Genomic DNA, 14,953 nt, shown 5'->3' with positions numbered 1-14,953 from the left:
AACCGAGGTTACGTTAGTAACCGAGTACGTTCTCTTACGAGAGTATCTCTCGTACTGCGTAATATCTTACGCTATGGGGAACACAATGTAAGACGCCGTGCGTACTGGGATCCGACACCAAAGTCCCAAGGGCAGTAGCCCGGGGCTCATATAGTGCATAATCACCGTAGACTCACAGAGAGTCGGAGAAGAGAGGCTACCAGCATCATTCCCCACGAAATAGCATCCCATAGGAGCTAGTTATGTCAACAGTATATCCCGCAGACAGGGTGAACGCGTTCAGCCTGAACTGGGCAAAAATACGGGCTATTCAACACCCATGGAGCTGTTCCATCGATCAGTGAGCGATACTCAATCAAAACTCAGCATTCTGCGCCGGCGCAGCGGGACAGATAGTACTGAATTCTAGACCGACAGCAGCTTGGCCTGTAAGGCGGGAACTTCTAGGTTATAGAACCTTATAAATGTAGACGGCGAGGCCCAGCCCGCCGCCATACAGATATCATGCAAGGAAATCCCACTAGACCACGCCCACGAAGAGGCCACGCCTCTCGTGGAGTGCGCTCTGACACCCAAAGGACACTGCAGGCCCTTAGAAGTGTAAGCCAGCACTATGGCATCGACTATCCATCTGGATAGGCTCTGTTTTGATGCGGCCAGTCCCTTGGAGCGGCCGCCAAACAAAACAAAGAGCTGCTCGGTCTGCCTGAAAACAGACGAGCGGGACACATAAGCCCTCAGCGGCCTGACGGGGCAAAGGAGATTAGCATCCGCTTCCTCATTGTTCACCGGGAGGGCGCACAGGGAAATAACCTGGGCCCTGAACGGTGTGTTGAGGGATTTTGGCACGTACCCGTGCCTTGGTTTGAGTATGACTTTTGAGTCATTAGGCCCAAACTCAGTACAGGACGCGCTTACTGAAAGCGCTTGCAAGTCCCCCACGCGCTTCATTGAAGCAAGAGCCACAAGAAATACCGTTTTGAAAGACAGGTGCTTCATGTCTGACAAATGGATTGACTCGAATGGGGCACCTTTCAGGGCTTCCAGAACCGTAGAAAGGTCCCACATAGGGACTGAGGGAGGTCTGGAAGGATTCAGCCTCCGAGCTCCCCTGAGGAATCGCACGACGAGGTCGTTCTTCCCCAGTGACTGGCCAGACGTCGGTTTTGCAAACGCCGCTATGGCCGCCACGTATACTTTGAGCGTGGACGGGGTTCTACCCTTATCCAGCAGCTCCTGAAGGAAGGAGAGCACTTCCGTAACCCCGCAGTCTACGGGTGAAAAGCCCTGAGCTTGACACCAGGTAGAGAACACTGACCATTTCGAGGAGTAGAGCCGTCTAGTAGACGGGGCCCTAGCCTGCGTGATCGTGTTTAACACTCCCTCCGGGAGGTTAGCGGGTACCCGTTGATGGCCCACACATGTAGGGACCATAACTCCGGGCGAGGATGCCAAATCGAGCCCTTTGCCTGAGAGAGGAGGTCTCTCCTCACCGGTATCGGCCACGGGGCAGTGCTGGCCAGCTGCATCAGGACTGGGAACCAGGTTTGGTTCGTCCATACCGGAGCCACGAGCAGCACTGGGCATCCATTTTCCCTGATTCGTTCCAGCACTTGAGGCAGGAGCGAGACGGGGGGTAAAGCATAGAGGGGGCGTCGGGGCCATACGTGGGCCAGCACGTCCCTGCTCTTGGAGAAAAAGTTCGGACAGTGAGCGTTTTCCTGGGACACGAACAGGTCCACCTGCGCTCTGCCGAATGTCTCCCACAGCAGTTGGATCGTCTGCGGGTGCAGCGACCATTCCCCTGCTTGGACATTGTTTCTGGACAGTCTGTCTGGTCCAAGATTCAGGTGACCAGGCACATGCGCTGCTTTCAGTGAAAGCAGGTTGTGCTGAGCCCAGCCCAGGGAAGCGTTTCGTCAGCCTGTAAAGGCTTCGGGACCTGACGCCGCCCTGGTGATTTATGTACGCCACCACTGACATGTTGTCCGACCGGACTAAGACGTGGCGGCCTTTTATCTGGGGACAAAAACGCCTTAGCGCGTTGTCTACTGCCAGCATTTCTAGACAGTTTATGTGTAGGAGCTTCTCCCGTTCTGACCACTGGCCAAAGAACGGTCTGCCCTCGAGCAGCGCTCCCCATCCCGAGGTGGAGGCGTCCGTGGACACCACCATCACACTCGAGGGAGTCCCCAGACTCACGCCTGACTGGTACCAGTCGGCTTTTTTCAAGGTTTCAGAGCCGAGACGCATTTCCTGTCGACCCTGAGGCGAAACAGACCAGCGGCCCAAGCCCCGGGCGGAACTCGTGCTTTCAGCCATAACTGCAGTGGGCGCATGCGAAGCAGGCCCAGCTGAAGTACTGAAGATGCTGAGGCCATGAGGCCCAGCATTTTCTGAAACCGTTTGAGCTGGACTATAGGGCCGCGGCGGAAGGATTTCACGGCGCGCTGAATGTTCAGTCCTCGCTCCGGCGACAGACGTGCTGTCATAGACAGCGAGTCCATCACTGTTCCCAGAAAGGAGATTTTCTGGCTGGGAGACAGCGAACTCTTCGCCCAATTGACTGTGAGACCCAAATTCTCGAGATGCTCGAGTAATGCGGTCTTGTGTTCTATGAGCTCTGATCGTGATCGAGCTAGAATCAACCAGTCGTCCAAGTAGTTCAAAATTCGCATGCCCTGAAGTCTCAGGGGTGCGAGAGCCGCGTCCATGCACTTCGTGAATATACGGGGTGCTGGAGACAGACCGAACGGTAGGACTGTGTATTGATATGCCTGGCCCTCGAAGGCGAATCTCAAGAATCGCCTGTGACGTGACGCAATCTGTATTTGGAAATAGGCGTCTTTCAGATCTATTGACATGAACCAGTCTCCCTGGCGCACGTGCGCGAGGATTTTGCTGGTTGTCAGCATTTTGAACTTGCGTTTCAGAAGCGCTTTGTTCAATTGTCGCAGATCTAGAATGGGTCTGAGACCCCCGTCTTTTTTCGGTACCAGAAAATATCTGCTGTATGCACCCCCTTCGCTCTGAGCCTGAGATAAAGGTTCTATGGCCCCTTTGCTCAGTAGTTTCGCTATTTCGGTTCGAAGTAGATGAGATACTTCATTGTCCACCGTGGTTTCGACATGCGCCGTGCAACGGCGGGGACGTCGAGCGAACTGTAGCGAATAGCCTCTCTTTATAGTGTTCAACACCGATTCTGATACCCCGGGAAGCATTGCCCATGCATTCGCGTGGATAGCTAGAGGCAGAATGATATCCGGGCTCTGGCCGCGGCACAGCGGCGGCTGCAGAGCTTCGGTGTGCTGAGACATGAACACTGTGTTTAAAGTGCGCGAGGCGGGGGGCGCGCCGATCACGGCGGGCAGCCTGTTCGCACTCGCTTTCTCTATGACAAATTGTGGAGAGAGAACGAGCGGGACAAACCCCGTAGGGTTCAGCGTGTCTGTGAGTGAATGTGGGCGCGGGACAGCGGGCACATTTACTGCACTGAAAACACCGTCGGCTTGCGCTGACTGAATATGTGTTGGTTTCGTTTTTACAGAAACCGTGGGACACGAACTGTGTAGTGTTTGTGGGCACTGTGTCGTGGGCACATTCACTACGTTTGCACAATCGACATGAGTCGATTTTATTTGTGCTAGCCCTGAACTGTGGGGGGCTGTGTCTGTGTGTGGGAATGGGCACTGTGACGTGGGCATTCTTACAACACTCATAACACCATCGGCTATGGCCGGGACACCAGAAAATACACTCTTTATTGGATTTATCTGGGTCGCCGTAAAAATGGCGTTAATGTGCAGGCAAGCGGGCTGTGGTACCGGCTTGTTTACTGCGAAATACACTGGAACAGTCACATTGTTTGGGACTGAACGAGCGAGAGGTTTCGGTGGAGTCTGGCCGCGGCGAGACTTAAACACCGTGGGTCTTAGCTGACTGTATGTGTGTTGGTTTCGTTTTACAGAAAACGTGGCACATGCAGCGTGTAGTGTTTGTGGGCACTGGGTTGTGGGCACATTCACTACATTTAATGCACAATTGACATGAGTCGATTTCATATGTGCGAGCCCTGCACTGTGGCGGGCTGTGTTTGTGTGTAGAAATGAACACTGGGCTGTGGGCATTTTCATTACACTCAAAACACCATCGGCTGTGGCCGGAATACCAGACAATACATTGCTTATATGATTTTTCTGGGTCGCCGTGGAAACAGCATTTGTGTGCAGGCAAGCGGGCCATGGTACCGGCTTGTTTACTGCAAAATACACTGGAACAGTCACATTTTCTTGGAACTGAACGAGCGAAAAGTATCAGTGCAAGTCTGGCCGGGCGAGACTAAATTTTATCTGCTGCGAGAGCTGGGATCGAACACGGGTCTCCCGTGCGATGGCTGTAGGTTTCGCCACTGAACCACAGGGGGAAACGACAAAAGCCTAAAATAGCTCGACCACATAATAGAGCGTCATCACAGTTTTGTGTGTGTTGGCGTTTGTTTGCATGCGTGCGTGTTATACAACAGGCTCATTGCTGCAATATTGACATTTTCAGCCGCTCAAACTAAGAGGAACTGAGAAATGTTTGAGGAATGGAGATTGGTCCGGCCTCGGCGGGACTAAAAATACACTCTATCCTCATTTCGCCGATGACGCATGCCCACGGGGGGCGGGGTAGCTTTCTTATAACGTAAAGAAAAGCTAGCCGCGGTTTAATGCTGGCCCGTTTCCCTGACGACTCGCGGGCAGAAGGGGGAGATCCACAGAGCTCGCCCAATCCTCACTGTCCGACGCGGGGATATAGCAGCTGGCCTCCTCTACAGATGCAGCTATCTCGTCGTCATTAATGGCGGAAGCGGCGGCGCGCGGCGGCCGTTGTCCGTCAGTGAGCGACTCGATTGAAGCTGGTGAAGCTGGCGGGCGAACCGGCGAGCTTTCACGGCTGGAGAAGGATCAGGGACCCGCTGAGTACGGCGCTTTGCGGCGCGGCACTACAGCGGGCGGGAGTCTCACTCACCATGGCAATAGCTGGCCTCCTCTACCGATGCAGCTATCTTGTCGTCACTAATGGCGGAAGCGGCGGCGCGCGGCGGCCGTTGTCCGTCAGTGAGCGACTCGATTGAAGCTGGTGAAGCTGGCGGGCGAACCGGCGAGCTTTCACGGGCTGGAGAAGGCTCGAGGACCCGCTGAATACGGCGCTTTGCGGCGCGGCACTACAGCGGGCGGGAGTGCAGACTCGGAGAGAAAATGCCAGGCAAGTCCTCAGAGTCACCATGGCAATAGTTCCACAGGAACGAAGCGTCTTCAAAAAGACGCTTGCTCTTTTAGAACAGATACAAAACAGAGATAGAGTGTGAGTCGCAGCGGCGAACACACACTCAGCAGTGAAAAGGATATGAACGCCGGAAAGCGTAGCAGGTACGGCGGCTGAAGGCGGCGAGGTGTAGGCCAGCGACTTCAGGCTCGAAGGCTCGTCCCGCAGAAGGCTTACAATCAGACGGCGCGGCTTCTCACTCCGGATCCAGCGATGCAGTAGTGCTTTCGCTGAAGAGTTGAAAATCAGTTTGTATCAGCCTGTCGAGCGTATTTATAGGCCAAGGCCACGCCTATTCTGGCGGGACGCGACGAAATGGGCGCGAAGCACCCCCATTGGATGTCACGTCACGCAGGGCCTCTCTCGATAGGCTTGCTGCTGTTGCCGCAGGGCAGCCAATAGGCGCGCGAGCCGTCTTGCCTTTGTCTGCACGCTGCCGCACAGCGTTTTACATTAATCAAAATTAAAGGATAATTTTTGGCTTCAATATCTCGTGGAAAAGAGGTTTTCCCCATAGCGTAAGATATTACGCAGTACGAGAGATACTCTCGTAAGAGAACTTTGGCTTGTGATGACCTTCTTGAGTAATTTGTGTAGCTCCAAAAAGCGCAGAACATGGACAGAACACTGCAACATGTGAATTACTTTTATTCTGCCTTTATGTGCTTTTTGAAGTGCTACAACTTTGGTCCCTATTGACTTACAATATATATACACAATAATGAGAGACTTTTCATTGTGCATTTGTGCTCAACTATTCTTTTTAACTATCCCTGATCCTCAACCTACAGAAAATGCTTCTCATGATCCAGGGAATCAGTCAGAAGATGAGAATAATGAGACTGATGCAACAGCAAACACCCAACAAACACAATCTCTGTCAGATCAGGAAATATAGCAGAAAACTGACATGTGCAAAACCGTCAAGCAATGCAACAAAAGAAGATGCATCTGGATCTGGCCCTTGAAAATGAGTCTTCAGTTTTCCAGCATCTTCTGTATATTTGAGCCATTTCCAGCAGTGACTGTATGATTTTGAGATCCATATTTTCACACTGACTCAAACACAACTATTACAAACTATCCACTGGTGCTTCAGAAGAAAACATGATGCATTAAGAACCGGGGGTGTTAACTTTTGAACAGGATGATCGGGGTAAATTGCACCTATTTTGTCTTCTAGGAAACATGTAAAAAGCTACTGAAGGGCAGTACTAAATAATAAAAATAAGATTTGACCAAATTTTTAACAACTTTAGAAACATTTCTAAGAACATACTGTACTGTATACTATACAATAGTTCTCATTCTGAACTAAACTCTAAATCATAAATATGGTTAAAATATAAGGATTCCTCCCAAAGGTTTCTTGAAATTTTACATTGCTTCAGCAATGGTTTCCATTGTAGTGAAAAAGTCTAGTAAAAAATGTTCACAAATCTTTTTTAGACTCGTTTCTACATATTAGAAAAGCAAATATCATGTGGTTAAAAAAAAAAAAAATACTCAGTGGAAAAACATCAGGTCAGATGGGGATAATACTGATTGATTGACTTCATTACTCTGTCTCCTCTCCACTGATAGGTTTCACAAAACTATTTTAGACCGGTCTATAGTGTTAGACAAGTCTAAAATCTGCTCATAGACTAGTCTAATGCAAGTTAGACTGTTTCACAAAAATAAAGACTGACTTAATTAAGACCAAAATAATTAGACACCTTAACCCCACAGGGGCCGGTTTTACAAAGATAGACTTTGACTATGGCTTAGATATAGTAGATAGTCAGACTTCAGATCGACATCTAAATCAGACCGTTGCACAAAGCACTGAAGACTGACTATCTTAAGCAGGACTACACTGCAATGCATTCTGGGTAAAATAAGACACTTTTCAAAACAAAAAACATGGCGGATCGAGTAAGCGCATCCAACCGCTCAGTGCAGGAAAACATGCGTTTGTTGGAGGAGTATAACAGTTACAAGGACATTTTACTTGGGAAATTTAGCGGAGAATGTAGTAACAAGAAGAAATGTTTAATTTCGTGTTAAATGTTAATCCGACCGTTGAGCGGAGCGTTAAAGACGTACAGAAAAAAAAAGTCCTCATCATTATATATTTCCAGTATTACTGCGGTCGCTAAAAACCCTTTCCCTTCTCATAGCTCTCTCCATTACGCCGACAGCAAACCACAAATTATGAGCATTTTCCCTTTTCTTTTGGCTGTTTGTACTGTAACTGATTGTTACTGCTGGTTGCCAAGGTAACAGAGTCTTAGACCCGAGTCTAAGGGAGGCTATGAATCCAATATATTTCTGCACACATGTGCGGAGTAAACCAGTTCTGTATTATAGTCTTCTTTGCAGCTGTAAACCCAACAAACAACATTCTTTTTTGCATTGAGAGCCGAGCGTAGCTGAAAAAAGACAAAATATGAGGATGCTGGTAAACAAAATTTAGTTCTTAGTTCTTGAAGTGCGCAGAGTCGATCCGCCATGTTTTTTGTTTTGAAAAGTGTCTTATTTTACCCAGAATGCACTGCAGTGTAGTCCTACTTAAGATAGTCAGTCTTCAGTGCTTTGCGCAACGGTCTGATTTAGATGTCGATCTGAAGTCTGACTATCTACTATATCTAAGCCATAGTCAAAGTCTATCTTTGTGAAACCGGCCCAAGATCTGATGCACTGCTGTCCAATCCAGTCTGCTCTTGTGATTCTCTGTGGTTTGGAAAGGAATGATTTGCACAAATTGCATGTAAACACGGATTTCCTGCTTTATAAGGCTGCACAATTAATCCAAAAAAAAAAAATTAGATTACAATCACAGCTGCCACAAATTACAATTTTTTTTGACATTTATACCTTTTTTTTCTAGAAATACAGCATTTTCAAAAATGCAATTCTCAGTTTGTTTTGGCTTAAACTTTGATACTAATTGTCAGTTTAATCATATTATTTAGTCAATCATGAAAAGTGAGGTTACAAAATCAAACACGGATCATTGATAGGATCCTTGTCATAAGATTTAGCTTAAAAGTGAAAACAAAAGTCAAACCCTCCCCAATACGCAGGATTGTCGTGTTTTTGAAGTTAATACTTCACTTTGTGTAAGTGATCAGCAGTAAAACACAAATTCCCCTTGAGGTCACACCACTGTGTTGTTGCTTTCGTTCTGTGTTCATTGAAAACATTTCCCATAAATCACACAGGTGAATACCTTATTATTTCCTTATTCCTGGATCACTTTTAAAACACACAGGTACATTATTTGTATTATGTGCCATTATGTCATCTACAAATAGAAAAACACATCATAGCTTCATGCATTTAGCCACTTAATCATTTTAATCATAAACACTATCATTACTTTTAATCAAATAAGCATGATTGCTCAGTCAATATGCAAAACACAAAGGTAATTTTGATGGTTTATTTACAGAAATAACTTTTTATAGATAAAAAGTTCTCATATGAGTGAGGTAGAACTCTGCTGCTAAAGGTAAGTTTGGGTTTTTATGTTGATTTGAGTCATCTCTTGCAATGTCAATGCAAACAAAACTAGATTTCTGTCTATTCAGACAGCATTAGCCATCAATGTATCTGGCTTACATTGATCAATTTACTATATATCGCTATATGGATCTCGCTATATTTGTACCTCTACGCATATTTAGAATAAGTGCCATTGTTAGTCTATAGTCGTTTTGTAGCGGACTGACTCTAGCACTCGATGGAAAATAAACACTTATCACACAATCATGTGAGAACAACAGGAAGTCATGAAACATCTCCTGTTGTCACACTTCAGAAAAATGATTGCCATTTGAAACCTGTAACCTGAGGTAGAGACTATAATATTATAGTGGCTCTTTTTTAAAATAAAGATTAGCACATTTTCTGTTATTGTATTATAAAACGAATCAACAGAAAGTACCACACACATCTGACAGCTTGTAAACACAAGCATATGTTTACTGGCAGTGACACCTGGTGGCTGATTTGGGCAGTGCATGATATTTGTAAAAAAAAAAAAAGGTTTTGGTACCTCTTGAGGATTTTGTTTATTTTATTTTTTTTTTGAGAAAAAATATTTGGGGAAAAGAACAAATGGAAGAAAAATATTTTTGTGAAGAGAACATTTTGGAAAATATAAAATTTGTAAGAGAAAAACTAAAAAGAAAACGCAAGAGTACAGTTTTTGGACACTTTTTTTTTTGGAAGGGTCAGGAAAACCAGAATATTCATTTTACTATGATTTTACTGTGGTAAATATATTGTAAACAAGACTATAGGGTGATATCAGGTAAAACGGGCCATTTAAGGTTTGGGGGTCCCAGCTCCTCTGGAATTTAGAGCCAATGACTGCAAAGGATTTCAAACTGTTGTCATAACTGTGGTTTGATTGGTTTATGGTTGCTATGGTGGGCGGGGGAATCGTTCAAATCAAGACTACACCAGAAAGCTGCATGGTAAGTAGCCTGGCATACCAAATCTAACTAAACTATTATAAGGATGATAAATATATAATAAAAAAAACCATGCATAATATCTGTCTTGATGGCATCAATCAGAAATAATGTTGTTAGTTTGGTATATGAACATATTTTTTTGCAAATCACCTTGAAAAGTCTGCAACACCCACTATGGTGACCCAAATGACCCAAGGCTACTGAGGAATGGGTAAAATGTGATCCATGTTCTGCCTGGTTTCATGAGAGCTGTGGTGAAGAGAATGGTGTCTGTGAGGACGACGGTTTCATTTGCAAAGACTGTGTTTGAAAAATGTTTTCATCGCATACGTACGCATATCAGTTATCAATTTTGAATGTGAATTTTTGTAATTTGCACATTTCATTCTAAATGTGTTGTTCACACACACACACACACACACACACACACACACACACACACACACACACACACACACACACACACACACACACACACACACACACACACACACACACACACACACACTGACATCAGTTCACTGATCTATGCTTTTCCAAAATTGACTTTTTTAATTGCACATTTGGATATGTGGGTTTGCACCCATATGAATACATATTTACTTAATGCAGTTTAAATGTTATGTGGCTGTATAAGCAATTGTGTTTTAAAATTAAAATTGATGATAAATTACTATTTTCCCATTTTACCTGAAACTGTTCATGCAAAAAAAAGTTTTTATAGCACAGCTGATGTTTCAAGAACTGTAGGGCCTAAATAATTATATTTTATTACATAATTTCAACACAAAATTATCAAAAACAGTCATTATTAATCATAAAAACACATGGAAAAGGCATATATGGTATTGTATTATTGTCCCAAACGATTTACCAAAAAGTGGCCCAATTTAGCTGATATCACCCTACTATACTAAAGCCTATTGTGTCCATATAGTAAACCTTATTTTTACTACGGTAAAGTTGTAGTTGTTTCAACAATTCCATCCTATTATTTAAATCAGTACGGATAAGGATAGTCAAGCCTATAAATTATAAGCAACAGGCCCTTGCTATATGCAATATGACAGATGATCCGAGTACAAAATGCTCTAACTATTCAGCAATACATAATCAACACGTAAAACAAGAACAAATATCTAACTTAATTCAAAGGAAAAACAAGATTATTTTTCTGACTCCATTGGCAGATACAGTATTTGTTCTAGTTTTAACCCAAAACTCACTTAATTTTTATATATTTATTCAGAAAGTAATTTTTAATACATCTTCAGTCATTTTGCTTCTCTAGTAAATGTATCTTGATTCAAGAATGTTTAAATATCCGTACTGGAAAAACAAGACAAAAAGCTGGGTGTTAAAATTGAATTTTAAAGGTCCCATATTATGCCCCTTTTCACAAGATTTAAAATAAGTCTCTGATGTCCGCAGAGTGTGTATGTGAAGTTTTAGCTCAAAATACCCAACAGATCATTTTTTACAGCATGTTTAAATTGTCATTTTTTGGCGCTCAGAAAAACGCGCTGTTTTAGTGTGTATCCCTTTAAATGCAAATGAGCACGGCACAGGGGGCGGAGCTTCAAGAGCTCGCGCTCAGTCTCAGGACAAGTTCATCTCACAGAATCATGATAATAATATCAGAAACTCTCAGTAACGGTGTTCATTTCGACCCGGAGTCGGACAATAATGCCTACAGAGTCAGAGTGCTGTATAGAGATGGAACGGGTATAGTTTAGTAGTTTAATTACGGTATAACGTATTTGTCATCTGCTTGTATGTATCCACTATTAATAGCCTACAAGTCTGCTGTTTCGAATCGGACCAGGGGCCTCACTTATAAAACTTTGCGTAGGATTTGCGTCAGAAGTGGCGTACGGATGAAACATAGGACGTGCGTACGCACAGAAATATTCAGATTTATAAAACCGTGCGCACGCACATCCTACGCATTTTTTCCTTAATAAATCCCAATCAATTCTAAATGAAGCGCAGCTTTTGCGGCTTCATGTCACGCCCATAGTTGCCCATAAATAGTCCGTGAAACGCCCACAAGTTAATATTCATAGATTGTGAAATTATGGCAAACATAGAGAGGAAATCAAAAAAACTTAACTTCACTCAATGTGAAGTAGAAGTTATCGTTGGCGAGGTGGAAAAGAGGAGAAAAATGTTGTTTGGAGGGCACAGTGTGGGCATTACTAATGCCAAAAAGGCACTTGAGTGGCAAAAGGTTGCAGACGCTGTAAATGCTGTAGCCTCGCAACCTCGCACTGTGGCCGAAATAAAAAAGAAATGGTCAGACATCAAAGTCGAGGCAAAAAAGCGTCTAGCGCTCCATCGCCAGAGTGTGTCTGCCACGGGTGGGGGAAAGGGGACACCGGAGCTGACCCCTCTTGATGAGAGACTGTCGGCAATTATTGGGGAATCCCTATTAAGTGGAGTGGTGACTGAGGCGGAAGGGGGACACTGACGCGCCAGATGCACCGGATGACACAGGTAAGTGAAATAAGTCAAATGAATGCAGTCAAGTCACATGTATGTAGGCTACACGATTACAATTTATTCATATAGAACAATCTTTATTTCAGTCGCTGGGTGTTCTAGCTGGGCCAGTGGCAGTGGTTCAGAGGCTGCAGCTGAGCAGCCGTCTGTGCCCAGCGTCTCCACGGCACGCGGCTCTCAACCCTCCAGCAGCGGGCGTGTCCTCACCGATGCAGTCCTTGAAATGCAGAGGGAAGTCATTAACTCAGTCAGAGAGGTGGCAAAGGAGTTGGGTGAAATCAAGACTGTCCTAACTGAAATAAACAGCACAATGAGGGAATTCTTGAATAAATAATATATTTTTTCCACACTTTTTGTTGTTCTTTACAAGCGACGCATCACTTCCAAACGCTGGCGCACAGCAGCAGCATTTGGCTCAAATGCCTGGGGATGGGGGTCAGGGTCGGGGCCAACACAGCAATCGGCGTCAGAGGGTAGAGGCACGTTTTTAAGCTGTGCCACATCGTGTAGCACAGCACATGCCCAGCGCCGCCGCTCCCACCACGCGCATCACGCGCTGTGCGTAGGGCACCAAGTGCTGAGGGGGGCACCAAAAATAGCCTAATGAAAAATCAATCATCATATCATAGTCATAATAATTATAGTGCCGATATTATTTCATTATAGAAATATTATTAGGCACTTTTTAGGGATGTATATAACAAGACAGGCGGAACAAGAGTATTTAATTGCTCTAGAAAGTAACGATGGTGCCGCCGCCGCCTCAGTGTTCCGTTGGATTGCGCGTTAAAAAGTTAAAGTTAAACCGGTAAAAATAAACGTTTTTTTTTTTTCCCCGGGGGCGGGGGGCACCATAAAGGAATTATGCTTAGGGCACCAAAATGTCTAGCAGCGGTACTGCACATGCCAGCACGATTTTGGACACCTTTTCAGGAGTGTACAATAACCTCCCTCCAGTGCAGTCGAGGCAGCGCCATCTGCCCTTAAACAGGCCGATGGTGCGCTCCACTATAGCGCGAGCTCGGCTGTGGCACATGTTGTAGTGCCTTTCCTCTGCATTATGTGGATTGAGGAAAGGTGTAAGCAGCCACTGTTTGAGGGGATATCCACTGTCCCCTGCAAGGATAGTGAAAGGGTTAAGACTTTGAAGTACAGTAAAATGTCTAGTAATCAAACGTAGCCTACCTAGAAGCCAGCCATCACGCACAGCACCAGCCTCGAGTCTGCGCCCAACACTGCTGTGTCTTAAAATGAATGAGTCATGGGTTGACCCAGGCCACCGAGCTACTACGTTAGTGAGCAACATGTCTGCATCACAAATAATTTGGACATTGATCGAATGGAAATGCTTTCGATTAAGTAAAGCATTTTCATTCACATTCGGTGCCCTTATGGCAACATGAGTGCAGTCAACAGCACCGATAACGTTTGGGAAACCGTACATAGCTGCAAATTGAGCTTTCTTGTTTGCCTGTTCACCCGCCGTGTATGGAAACTTTATGCACTCATGGGACAAAGCTATTATGCCTTTTAAAACGTCTGGCATTATCCGGCTAAGGGTCGGCTGAGATATGCCTGACCTGTCAGCCAATTCCCTCTGAAAAGTGCCAGTCGCCAGGAATCCTAGTGTTGTTAGGACTTGAAGTGGGACTGGCACGGCATGGTTCCTCCGAGTGCTCCTCTGTAACGCGGGGGCCAAAAGACCGCAGAGGTCCAACAGGACAGCTCGAGGAAGTCGGAACCGGCTCATGAGCCACTCGTCCTCATTTGCCAGCAAATCTTCTTGCTGTCTGAAGATGCGTTCACTCCGAATCCTTCAATTTGCCACATCTTCTAAGAGCGCAAGATCAGCCATTGTGCGTCATTACGCATTGTGATGGGGCATTTTATTTCCATCCATTTAATTGCATCTGACAAGCTACAGATGTTGGTTATAATCTACTTGGAAATGGGAATTAGTTCAGCGCAAATGTAATTTCTTGCAGCTTTCTGAATGGTTGAGACATAGGCTACGTCATACGTTATTTTATCAAAAATAAAACTAACTAAAGGCATATGCATGAATACCATGATTCCGTAGCTGATGAAGACATTTTTAGTATGAAAACAACTTTCCCCAGAGGACAAATAATACAACTATTTATCTATCGGTCTATAAATCTATCTAGGCTATATATCTCCCTAATTATATATCTATCTGACTGGCTATCTAATTGCATCTATATCTGCTCCGCCAGACGGACACATTGGCGAGAATATCAGTTTTGTACATTATTTCGTTCTGTTTACCATCTTATTTATGAGGATGAATTGTATAACATGCCAATATTATTGCAGAACATATTTGACTTTTCTTTTTGGAAATATTAATTTGCATTTCTGTTTCAGATCGATCAAACGGGTGTTCGTGTAGGCTGTTGATTGTAAGACTTGCTTTGTAAAGTCTTCGTGTTATTTATGAGAGGCAGTATTGCCATTTATTTTACACAACGGTCTACAGTTTCACACACTTTCACGTGTTTCTTCCATCTGCCGACGGTGTCGCCATTTCTCATTTCACCCGTTTTTCTGCGTACGCCTGGGTCAGAGCTTGCGTGAAGGACCGCACATTTTACCGTCAAGTTTGCTTTTTATAAATACCAATTATTGCGTAGAGAGCGGCGTACGCCTTCTTT

General features: G+C 44.9%; 1 protein-coding gene across 2 annotated transcripts in view; it reads left to right on the top strand.

Annotated features, from left to right (window-relative positions):
- LOC143738803 (uncharacterized) overlaps window positions 1-6,749 on the top strand; it is a 43,012-nt gene extending 36,263 nt beyond the window's left edge. For both annotated transcript variants that reach the window (XM_077230899.1, XM_077230901.1), the window contains exon 13: window positions 6,102-6,749. The gene's annotated coding sequence lies outside the window, so the exon portion shown is untranslated. The remainder of the gene's footprint in view (window positions 1-6,101) is intronic.
- Window positions 6,750-14,953: the final 8,204 nt, after the last annotated feature.

Source organism: Siphateles boraxobius, unplaced genomic scaffold (genome assembly GCF_051911475.1).
Source record: "Siphateles boraxobius isolate OS27281-9 unplaced genomic scaffold, OSU_SipBor_1 153, whole genome shotgun sequence".
Lineage (NCBI taxonomy): Eukaryota > Metazoa > Chordata > Actinopteri > Cypriniformes > Leuciscidae > Siphateles > Siphateles boraxobius.
Note: the sequence above shows the minus strand (reverse complement) of the source record. Positions and strands in the feature narration are given on the sequence as shown.